A 13,233-nucleotide genomic window follows, 5' to 3' on the forward strand; every position below is an offset into this window, starting at 1 on the left:
CTCACACAGGGGCTGATATGATGGTGACGGTTTTACTATTGCAACCATGTGACCAAATGTGTATCCAAATAGGATACAAATGTGTATCCAAATAGGATACAAATGTGTATCCAAATAGGAATAGGCTACTGTAAGAGGCAAAGCAGAAGAACTTACAAGAGTGTATCAAAAAGCATTGTGACATGATATGACCTCAGTCATTTCACACACGCGTGTCAACAAACCCTGTTGTAAATTTCCCTATCTCGTCTTATGGGTGACCACCACATGCGATATGGTATTCTTGGCAGGTTTGGTTTTTTTCCTGTCCTGTGTTATTTTCCTGTTCACATGCGACAATGAGTTCACGCTCGCAAAGTATGAGTCGCGCTCCACATGGTGACCCTGGTAGTGTCATTGGGTTTGATAAAGGACTGTGTCGGGGAGAACCAGTTTGAACTCCTGACCAACTAGATCAAACTCAGCAATAGGGTGTTAGTCACACTTTCAAACAAATACAACAGGCAAATGCAGTCAGAAACACGAGTATCTTTTCCTAAGAAAACGTCTCCTTTTAATAATGAATGAAAGAAGTCAGCTGAACTTACACCTGGATCACTACTATTGTCAGGCAGCTCAAAGAGGGATTTACAGGAGTATGCTGGTACTAGGAAAGAGACATTCTTTTGCCTAAAATCGTATTAATCAGGAAATTAAATGCATATGGATTTAAATTTGAAGATTCCCTTGGCCAGTCAAGAACTTTCTGCTTTTTGGCCATTAAGAACAGGGACCAGGCGTGGGAGTGGAGCATTGACGCACCGACAGCTGTCAGGCAGAGTGGAAATGTCAACATGTCATGCAAGGATCGAGTGACACTGTGTCTCTGTGTGTGTGTGTGTGTGTGTGTGTGTGTGTGTGTGTGTGTGTGTGTGTGTGTGTGTGTGTGTGTGTGTGTGTGCGCATGCGTGTGTGTGTTTGCTTAGAGGAGTGTCCAATTGCCACTACATTCCTCTTTGACCTTCACTCCAGACTCTGACTTAACAACAACCACAACAAATATAGCTGCGAGCGCGGGGTCTAAGAGATATAGCACTCATAATATGAGGTGCGATCGTGTGCTATATCTTAGACCCCAGACATCATAGTGTTCTGTTGATGCTCTGTGGAAGCAACCAATATAGAGTTTTGTTAGCACTTCCTGTCATTTAGAAAAAGTCTGAGAAAGGCTCATGATTTATTCTGTTGTGTTTTAAATTTTGTAGCAGACTTTAAACATCTCCTCCTCCAAAGCAGCTTCGCGCAACTGCATGAAAGTTGGTATACATGATCTATGGGCAACATGTTAAATGTTTCCCTAAATAAGACAACAACTCTAAATAGCGCCACCGTGTGGTCAAACACAACCATACAAGTATAAGGGGTTCAGTACGTCAGTACGTCAACCAGATCAAGAAATATAAATATGTGCTGATCAAAATATGACTGCACGTGTTAGGTCTTGAGAGTGTTAGACATAATATGAACTTTGATGAAGGTGAACCCTATATATAGAAATAAAATATTATGGGGTGCATGCATCACTACCAAACTTGGAAAACACAAGTTTGGTAGTGATGCACCCCATCATTTTTTATTTCTAAAGTCTAAAGTCTGTAAATTACAGGGCTCACCCTCATCAAAGGTCATTGGTTCAGGGCGGCTATGTTTCAGGGTTTCATCAGGGTGGAAGTTATGGATCCTCGGGGCAAATGTGTTACTTGTTAAGAGACAGAGACGTATCTACCACATTTCAGAATTATCATTCAGTGGTGAAAGTTGTGGCCTATCCAAAATAATTAGCATTTTATTGCGTCGCTTTGTGGCATAACTATAGCATACCAATGCATGACATCATGTGACCTATGGCCTTTTACAATCGTGTCAATCTGCAAGCTCCTCTGTCTTACCATGTACAAACTAGAACATAAGTTCCAGAATAAACTTTGTGGGCTTGCAATTGCAATTCTCGTCAAAAGTGTAAAGATTGTTCGAATGATAGATAGAAATATTTGCTGAGAGAGACAGATATTGAGTGTGGTAGAGTTGCTTGGTTAACTTCCAATGATCTGTTCAGTTCCAATTATCCTTCAGCCTATGCATAAGCAAGAATTCCTCAGACATGGTCACTTGAAGTTGACAGCACTTGTCATGTACATACTGCAGTACTGGTGTACCAGTGTGTGTGCAAGGCATTCCTGATTCCTGATTCCCAAATGCAAACAAGCAGAGATGGGATGCCATCATGTGCTATGGTATTGTACAAACAAACCTTTAAAATGATCATCTGTGTTGTATTGTAATGACACCCCGAAGGTCATTGATAAGTGGTGGGTTGGGGTCACATGCACAGAACATTCCAACTATTGTACATTCCAACTATTGTGCACATTACCATGGTGACTTCCCCCTAGTGCTGGGCTCTGTTTTTATTCAAGTGTTGTGAAGGTTCCATAGCAGTTGAAGTAACAATGGGGCTCTCAAAATGTTGGTCTAAATGTAAGTATAATGAGTTTGATGAGAGACAAATATGAATGTGAGCAACTCAAGTTAGACCTCTGCACGATTTAAAGTTTGATTGTTGTGAAGGAGTAGCATACCGAAAATACAGAAAAAAATAACCTGAACCAGAATAATTGTATTAATAATAATAATAATAATAATAATAGTAATAATACTGAAGAAGAAGAAGAAGAAGAAGAAGAAGAAGAAGAAGAAGAAAAAGGAGGCCCAGACTTACATGGATGATGTAGCGCTCCTCCTTGTGTGAATTGGTGAGAATTTTCTGAACCCCAACAGTGCAGCTTCACAGCTTAGAGCCCTAACAGCAATGACTCGCTAACTTTCCACTAGCTGCCTAGCTCATACTGTATGTCTACCTGATATGGCCATGCTGTACTGTACTGATCCTCCCTGGCCATATAAATCACCTATGCTGTGAGTGACTGACACAGCGCCTGAATGCAATAGATACAGAGGACACAGAGTTCCATTGACACAACAGAGAGATATCCAAAGAACTCCACAGCCCTCTCAGTCACAACAAACACACCAGTAGCCAATACTGTATCCATCCCACATCTCTGTTGTGGTATAATTAGCACATAAAGTGCTGTCTATCTCCGCCTTTAACCCCATTGTGAACAAAGTACTCACGTTCCATTGGCTATCCTAGGCCACTGTCCTAGGCCATTGTCTCGTGTCAGATATCGTGACACCGTCTGCAGATTGATTGGCTGATAGAGTCATGCACCAACAACACCAGTGTCATAAGACAATGGTCCTATGCTGTGTTGTAAACACAGAATTAGAATACACTGGTAAAGCATTTACATCACAGTCAAAGAATTCCATCGCAACGAAATAGGAGACAAACATAGCAAGCTTGTATAGAACGCTCCATATGAGACTGTGAATATAGGGATCTAATAAGGTAGATTGTTGAGCGTGATAACATACTTTGATAAAGACTTGGAGCACCCTCTGACTCACACTGCCAGGGCCCTCAGCCTTTCTGGTGCAGTTTCCCCAGCTGTCTGTACTGCAGCGGAGGGTGGGGGGGGTCTTTGGTTGTGGCAATGGTGTCGAGGGCAGAATAATGGGGGGTGCTAAAGAGTTGTGAAGTGAGGAAATGGTGGACAGTTAGAGGGGCTGGAGAGGGAAGGGATAAGGGAATGGATGGGACAAAAGGGGTAGGTGGGAGGTGAGAATGGGTCCAGACAGGGCAGGGGGAGGGGGTCCGGTAGATGAGCAGGGCTGGAGGAGCTGGTGGAAGGAGAAGGAGAAGGAGAGAGGGGGAGTGGAGAGTCATTGGTGGAGTTAGGGGGGAGGGAGACAATGAGCCCCCGAGTCAAACCTGTTGAATAACTGGTTCGTCGACCCCCCCCCCCACGGGGTCCAGATCTCCATCCAATCCACTTGCGTGTCGTTAACCTGCTTGTAGCCAGGGATCTTCCTCACGCTGCTCCACACCTCTCTTGTGTTGCTGTCCTGCAGGCGGTCCCCTCCACCTTATCTGTAGGTCTCCCTGCTCTTCTTCAGCTTCTCTTGGATCTTCCTCTACACCCACATACAGTTCTTCCTTGTCACCAGAAGCCTGAAGGCTCTCTTCTTGTCGTTGAGGAGGGGCCTTTAGGTCACATCCAAGGCCACATCCAAGGCTTGTTGTTGGGAAAACACAGCACCCTTACCTGGAAGGTACGGTGTTCTTAAGTGAATATAGTCCGAAATGCGATGTGTGTAAGACCATCAGTGTGACTCACAGAGAACTTCTCAGTCTCAAAACAATCCTGCAAAGCTTCATCAGCCTCAGCGTGTCCATCTTGTCACAGTCCTAGTGGTCACAGAGTGCTGCTGGACTAGAGGCTCATACATGGGCTTGAGGTGGACTAGGTTGTGGTCCGATCTGCCCAGGGGGGAGTTTAGTTTAGTTTATTTATTAAGCACACAAGACATTGTGCAAGGAGGGAACGAAGCCCAGAAGGCTTGTACAGAGTTCCACTCCACGTCAATATCAATGTTTCAAATTAAAATCAAGGGACACTTACTGCACGTCAATAGGAGAAAAGAAACCACAAACAAAATCATATCCATCGGGCAGAAAGGTAGGATAGCACATACAAACACACAAAACAAAAAAACAAAACAACAAAAAAAACAGAAAATAGATACAAGGATAGCAAGATTAGTTAAAAAAAATAAGCATAGATTTCCATCTTGCCCACCTTTCAACGGGAAAAGCACTACAATATAAAATAAACAGCTCATAACGAGATTAGATATTTTTTCAGTTGCTTTTTGAAAGCCGATCGAGGTGTTGATCTCAGTGGCGAGCTCAAGGTGTTCCAGATTCTCTGACCTCTATAACAAATGTTGAATTGGTGGCTAGAAGTTCGACAGAAAGGTAAGTGGAGGTCATTATTGAATCTTGTTGGATAAGAGTGGATGTCAGATGAGAAAATAAAGAAACTATGGAAAGTAGAAGGAAGATCTTGCTTGTTGTTGATGAATTTGTGTATGAATAAGCATGTTTGACAAATATTCAGTTTATTAATGGGTAATAATGAATATTTCCTAAATAGAGGTGCAGATGGTTCGAATCTGTTAGAGTGAGAGATCATCCTAAGGAACCTCTTCTGGATAACAAGTAATTTGTTGAGGTATGAAGGATAAGTAGCAGCTCCCCCCGTCTTTGACTTTTCCTAAAATGGTGTTGTGTTGCACTTCCTATTGTTAAATATGGTATAGTCGTGAGATCGGCCCAGAAGATCATCGGCGCCCCCCTCCCCTCTCTGGAAGAGCTGTACAACACACGCTGCCTCAGGAAGGCCTCCAAGATCTCCAGAGACCCATCCCACCCTGGGAACGAACACTTTGTTCGGTTGCCCTCGGGCAGGCGGTTCAGGACCATGTCCGCAAGGACAAATAGACTGAAGCTCAGCTTCTACAACAGGGCCATTCAGGCCCTGAACACAGCAAAGACCTAGGTTCTAGGCCCTGGACAATCTAGACAATTTGATGGCAGCTACTAGATTGTAATCAAGTGCAATACTGAAACACAACTGTGAACATTTCAAACCTGCAAACTGCGACACTTTAAATGAATGTGCAATACTACTATGTGCAATATGACAACCCTCGGGTACATAAGGTTCAGAGATAGGAAATGTTAGGATATTTATAGCATAGCATAGAGTACAGCACAGTGTTTTATTTGTATAGTATAGTATAGTGGATAGTGTATATAGCCTTTATTTATGTAAACCAGCTCTTTTTCCCTTCTTGTTTTTAGTATTTTTTTTCCTAGCACCAGGGGAGCCCCCCCTCCCAAATTTCGTTGTATGGTACCTGTACTATATCAATGACAATAAAGACCATTCATTCATTCATTCATTCATAGGTGCTTAGAGATTCTTGTGTAGACCAGTTTCTCCAGGATTTTTGATAAACAGGGCAGAACAGATATAGGACGGTAGTTGCCGAAGTCCTTTGAGTCGCCTGATTTATAGATTGGTATAACTTTGACGTTTTTTAATTCCTGAGGGACGATGCCAGTTTGTAGGGATAAAGAAAGGATATGAGTTAAGGGATGGATAATATAGTCAACAGTTTCTTTAATAAGACTGGTTTTGATACCATCGTGACCATGGGCAGAATTCTTTAGGTTCATTATTATATCATGTACTTCATTGTTAGTGGGGGGATCCAAAGTTGAGAGTGAAGAAAATTGGCCTTTGATTAGGCTACAAGGGTGCACATCAGAGGCCTTGATGCTAGATGCTAAAGACGTGCCAACATTAACAAAGAATTCATTAAAACCATCAGCTATATCTTTTGGAGTATGGAGGGTCCCGTCCTTCCCTAGCATCTCAACAGGTGCAGCAGGTGGAGATTTGGTGCGATTTAGTAATTGGTTAATGAAGTTCCAGGTTGACTTGATGTCAACCTAATTTCTTATAGGTTTCAATATTTGTAGGAGTGGGGTTCATAAGAGCTTTCTTATATAGTTTTTTTTTTTTACGAGAGCATTTTATTAGCTCTTTGGTGATCCAAGGTTTCCCTTTGGAGGAATTTATCTTGTTTTTTGAGGTGGTCAAAGGAAAGCATGTAGCCAAAGCAGAATTAAAAAGGGTTAAGAATGAATGGTAGGCTTCATTTACATCATGACATGGCACTAATAGCAGACTTGAATGACTCCATATTCTGTAGAGAACCTTCCTTCACATTAGCATAGAACTGATCCACTGTTTTGTTCTCCCTAATGGGGCACTTGACACACTGGGAGAATGTTGCCAGTGTTGTTGTCAGGGTGGAGTGGTTAAAATGTCGTCTGGAGATTGCAATGAATTCACTGGGGTGAAGACTCGTCTCACACGCTGCATATCAGACAAAATATTATTCCGAAATTTGTTAGGCTACATTCCTACAGCTGCATTCCATGCATACGAAATGCAAAGTCACCAGAACCTGTAGTGCTTGTTTGATTGTTTGATTCAGTTTATCAGGCTTGCTTCTTAGAGTTTTGTGTTGATTTCTCAACCAATTAGGCTATAGCCTTATGAATTTGGGAGTAATATGTGGAGAAATCAACACAAATCTCTAAGAAGCGAGACTGATAAACTGAATCAAACAATCAAATAAGCTCTACAGGTTCTGGTGACTTTTCATTTTGTATGCATGGAATGCAGCTGTAGGAATGTAGCCTAACACATTTCAGAATAATATTTTGATAAGAAGCATTTACATTTACATTTACATTTTTGGCATTTAGCAGACGCCTTATTCCAAAGCGACTTACAATCAATACATTTGAATACTAAGCATGTGAATCAGCAGTCCACCATTCGTTGCAGGAAGAGTACTCTAGCTCGGGCCCGGGGCCACTGATAGAAGGAAAAACCTATTCGTCCCTATTATCGCCTTCTACTAAAACTTTTTTTTTTTTTTAAGCGAGACTGAGAAACAGAATCACAGCAGTGCATGTTTCTGCAGCATCAGCCCTTTATGACATCATCAGTCCTTTGTGACATGTGTATGTATCAAATACATATATACATTCATTGACACCTGCATTAGGCTACACTCCTAACTCTCCACTTAGCACCCTCTTATGACATGTTTAACATTCGACACCACTAAAAAATCTCTATGGAAAAACATATCTTTCAATCAGTGTCATTTCATAAATACTGCATTTGTATGGCAAGACCCATCACTCACCTATGTATAACCAAAACGGTCCTATTGGTGTCTATAAAAAAACGTGTGACACACAAACGGACAGAGACTGAATCATAATCCACTCCCTGATTTCACAACCAAACAACCAACCTCACTCATCCAAAGGGCTCAACTAAAACTCTAAAACACTAAAATACACCTCACTCCACTCTAGAACATTCGTCTATATCTGCCCTACTACCATACTACTAACAGCACTTGATTTTCAACACGCCACAGGCTAAAATCTAGGAAAGTCAATGGGTGCCATCTTCTTCAGGTTTGGTTGTAGGCAGGTTTCAACAAGCCCCTCGGTGTGGGTGCTGTACATTGTGGGATGTGACTGAGTGTTTACACAGTTAGGGCTAGGGTTATAAAGGCCACACTACCGCTGAACCTTTGGCTGCGTGCCTGAAATAGTCGGTTGGGAGTCGACATTACTTGGTTGTGTTTCAGTTCTAAAGTTGTGGTAAAAGACTCCTCTTTTTACCTCTTTGGGTGAGTCATAAGAAGACTAGAGACAACCATGACAACAAACCTGCATGAGTGGTCCTGTTCCAACATGCCTCCTCTCAGCAAGTGGAGAATAACAGTGTAGAAGTATAGAGGAACTTTCTTTCATCATTAACATAACCATGTTTGATATATCATATATCATATATTCATATTATATCAGTTTTAACTCAGAAACACATGCTTTCACTGCACAAATTTTCCCAAATTTCGTTGTTTGGTACCTGTACTATAGCAATGACAATAAAGACCATTCATTCATTCATTCATTCATTCATTCACATTCACCACCGATGTACAGTTAACTGACCTGCGACCTATCATACTGAGGGAATGATGTTATTCACTTTACACATGTTCATACAGAAAAGAGGGAGAGAGAGGAGAGAGAGGGAGGACAAACACATACATCATAGCAGCCGTGCCCCACGTAGCGGTGTCCTTTTAAAGTATCACACCCACCCAGAAAGAAAACACAGTGCCTGCTAATGCTATCATACATACGCCTGTCCCACATACCAGAGAGAGAGAGAGAGAGGGAGAGAGGGGGAGAGAGAGAGAGAGAGAGAGAGAGAGGGAGAGAGGGGAGAGAGAGAGAGAGAGAGAGAGAGAGAGAGAGAGAGAGAGAGAGAGAGAGAGAGAGAGAGAGAGAGAGAGAGAGAGAGAGAGGGAGCAACGATCTGAAGGGTATTACATACTTACATTTGGAACAAGGTTTAACCAGAGGGAAGCTGCACAGTTCCTGCTGATCTGCTGTTGTTTACTCGTCCTGGCTGTGTGTGTGTCAGTCTAGTCTAGTCTAGTCTAGTCCTTTCATGCGATGCCTGTGTGTAGTCTGAAAATGTGGTGCCTCTGTGTGTGTGTGTGTGTGTGTGTGTGTGTGTGTGTGGTTGGGTTTGTGTGTGTGAGTGTGTAGGGAAGGATAGTAGTAACCATGCTATTCAACTCAACAGCTGCAGAACAAGGTCATGAGAACAGGGCTATGTGAAAGCAGTGCTGTTGCTGCCCTCTAGTGGTACCTTGAGGAAAGTCACTTTTCTTGACATACTGTACATGACTGTTCTGAATGACCAGGAGAGTGCTTAAAATGAGTGTTCTTTATGCAGAAGGGGAGATGGTTAGGGGTAGGGGAGGTTGTATGCAAGGGAGAACAGGTAGGTTTTGAGGTGGGATTTAAAAGTGGAGAGTGAGGGTGAGTCTCTGAGTGGTTGAGGGAGAGAGTTCCAGAGGCGGGGTGCAGCTCGTGAAAAGGCACAGTCTCCAAAGCCTTTGAGTTTTGAGGGTGGGACAGTGAGGGGAACAGTGGATGAGGATCGGAGGTTACGGGTAGGGGTAGGATGAGTACTTTGAATTTGATACGGTCTTGGATGGTAACTTACCTGGCTACTGGCTCTGTGTAGCGGCCGTTTGGAAGATGGTTATAGGGTTATCTAGGGTTGCCAACCTTCTCACCACCAAATACGGGACAAAAGATGACGTGCCACTGCACAGGGTGGGGGGTTTACAGGAATTGGCACATTTACACTATATGTATGCATAAGGGGGCCTGTGATTGGATGAATACACGGGACAAGGGAGGCCCTGTATATCCAGCCAGCCCAAAATACGGCACGTCACGGCTAATACAGGGACAGTTGGCAACCCTAGTCAGGTTCATCAGATGTACTGTGCATGATCCTCCTTAGTCCTCCAACCTTCACTGAACTGCTGAGATACCATCTGATGTTGTCGTTTATCTTCCTCTCCTCTTCTTTCACATCAATCTGTTCCCTTCCTCTTACTCATCTGTACACCCGTCTCTTTGGCCTCCCTCTGACTCTCTCTCTCTTTCTCTACTTCCAGCTCTGCCCTCTTGTAACCTCCTCTTCTCTTCTCCTCTTCTCTTCTCTCACATCTGTTCCCCTCTGTCCTTTGATCCTCTCCCTCTCTCTCATTGGCAGTCCTCTCACCCCTTTCTCCCTTTACTCCCGGACAACACAGCTTCTCCATTACAATTGTGTCGAATCTTGTTGTCTGACCTCTCTTCTCGACCTCCTCTTTTAAAACAGCTGTCTGAGAGGGGGGCGTAGTTCATCCATCTCTTCCTCCTTCTCACGTCTCTGTAATTGCCTTTTAAGTTGTTCTCTTTTTCGTTCCTCTCCATAATTCAGCCTTTTGAACAAAAGCCAAGGAGAGGACAGGAGAGGAGAAGCATTGCAATTGACGGTTCATTAAAAGGAATTATTTAGAAAGCCTTGCCCTCTCTCCCTCTCTCTTGACTATCCACATTTTGTAGAAGAAGAAGGGAGGGAAATGCAGCCGGGATGCACGGGTGTGTCCTGGTAGACTGAAGGTGCTCTGTGATGAAATTGAGTTAATTTCTCATCAAAAAGGAAAGAGGAGGCTCTCTTCATAATTTAAATGAAGCCTTCATCTATTATTTATGGGATTTTTGTGTGTTTCTTTTTGTATTTTACCAGGTAAGTTGACTGAGAACATGCTCTTCTTTTGCAGCAACGGCCCGGGGACGAGATGCAGGGGAAAGGAGAGAGGAGGCGTGAGTCAATTGAAAGCAAATGAGGCGGCCATGATAGTATGACCCCGGCATTAACACAGCATTATTATTATTATTATTATTATTATTGTTATTATTGTTATTACACTTTTATCCAAAGCGACTTACACTCCAGTGAGTGCATACATTTGTCAGTATATACAGTGCCTTGCAAAAGTATTCACCCCCCTTGGCTTTTTACCTATTTTATTACATTACAACCTGTAATTTAAACATTTTTTTAATCAGAATTGTATTTGATGGATCTGCACAAAATAGTGTTAGTTTTTAAATGAAATGAGAAATATCTATCAAAATTAAATTAAATTAAATATCTATATAAAAAAAGAATTAAAAAAAATAAAGAACTGAAAATTGGCATGTGCATACAGTATGTATTCACCCCCTTTGTTATGAAGCCCCTAAAAACTTCTGGTGCAACCAATTACCTTCAGAAGTCACATAATTAGTGAAATGAAGTCTACCTGTGTGCAATCTAAGTGTCACATGTTCTGTCAGTATATACACACCTTTTCTGAAAGGCCCCAGAGGCTGCAACACCTAAGCAATGCCATGAAGACCAAGGAACTCTCCAAACAAGTCCGGGACAAAGTTGTTGAGAATACAAGTCAGGGTTAGGTTATAAAAAAATATCCAAATCTTTGATGATCCCCAGGAGCACCATCAAATCCATCATAATCAAATGGAAAGAACATGGCACCACAACAAACCTGCCAAGAGAGCGCCGCCCACCAAAACTCACGGACCGGGCAAGGGGGGCATTAATCAGAGAGGCAGCACAGAGACCAAAGGTAACCCTGGAGGAGCTGCAGAGTTCCACAGCAGAGACTGGAGTATCTGTCCATAGGACCACAATTAGCCGTACACTCCATAGAGCTGGGCTTTATCGAAGAGTGGCCAGAAGAAAGCCATTACTTTCAGCTAAAAATAAGAAGGCACGTTTTGAGTTTGCAAAAAGGCATGTCGGAGACTCCCAAAATGTATGGAGGAAGGTGCTCTGGTCAGATGAGACTAAAATGTAACTTTTTGGCCATCAAGGAAAACGCTATGTCTGGCGCACACCCAACACATCCCATCACCCCAAGAACACCATCCACCAAACTGTTTTTCAGCAACAGGGACTGGGAAACTGGTCCGAGTCGAGGGAAAGATGGATGGTGCCTAATACAGGGATATTCTTGAGCAAAACCTGTACCAGTCTATAAGTGATTTGAGACTAGGATGGAGGTTCACCTTCCAGCAGGACAACGACCCCAAGCATACTGCTAAAGCAACATTTTTTATAACCCAACCCTGACTTGTACTTCTCAACAACTTTGTCTCGGACTTGTTTGGAGAGTTCCTTGGTCTTCATGGCAGTGTTTGGTTGGTGGTGCCTCTTGCTTAGGTGTTGCAGCCTCTGGGGCCTTTCAGAAAAGGTGTGTATATACTGACAGATCATGTGACACTTAGATTGCATACAAGTGGACTTCATTTCACTAATTATGTGACTTCTGAAGGTAATTGGTTGCACCAGAAGTTTTTAGGGGCTTCATAACAAAGGGGGTGAATACATATGCACATGCCAATTTTCAGTTCTTTATTTTTTTAAATTCTTTTTTTTATATATATATTTCTCATTTCATTTAAAAACGAACACTATTTTGTGCAGATTCATCAAATAAAATTCTGATTAAAAATGTGTTTAAATTACAGGTTGTAATGTAATAAAATAGGTAAAAAGCCAAGGGGGGTGAATACTTTTGCAAGGCACTGTATGGTCCCGCCGGGAACTGAACCCCCAACCTAAACATTGTTGGGGCAATGCTCTACCAACTGAACCAGAAACTGCAAGGCTCTGTTTCCTTGTCTAAAAGAGACAGAGTTCAGAGTGTCTGGGATGACCCTCATCCTCGCTGCAAGTGAAGTTGAAAGAAACAGATCTGAGCTTTCTCCTCTTTCCCAAAACATCATCTTTTCTAAACTCCCTTAGCCTACTCTAGTCAGAGTGCATTCATCTGTGTTCTCTTTTACATAACATCTCATTACATTGTGCTTTGATGGAATTGTCTCTGTGTTCTGACATTTGCCTTTTCACTTCTGGGGGGTGGGGGGTGGGGGGGTGGAGGGCATCCAAACATCGGCCGTGTCCCAATTCTTTCCTGGAATCCTCCCTCCTTACCTTCCTTCTCAAGATGCATTAGATTAGAAGGTTCAAGGTTCCGGCCCTTAGATATTGTCATCCAATGCGTTTTGAGAAGGTAACAAGGAGAGAGGATGCGGGGAAGAGAGGAAAGACTATTGGGACACGAGCCATGTCAGCCCCAGGGGTACTAGGTGGTGGGAGATGGGGATGCTGTGAGATGGGCCTACAGTGCCCCTGAGTCATGTTGAGTTGGTTAGGTTTATTGGTGTGAACTATTGTATACAGTTATTACTGATTCATTCAT

The sequence above is a fragment of the Nansenia antarctica genome (genome assembly GCF_963989245.1).
Source record: "Nansenia antarctica genome assembly, chromosome: 6".
NCBI classification, from domain to species: Eukaryota; Metazoa; Chordata; class Actinopteri; order Argentiniformes; family Microstomatidae; genus Nansenia; species Nansenia antarctica.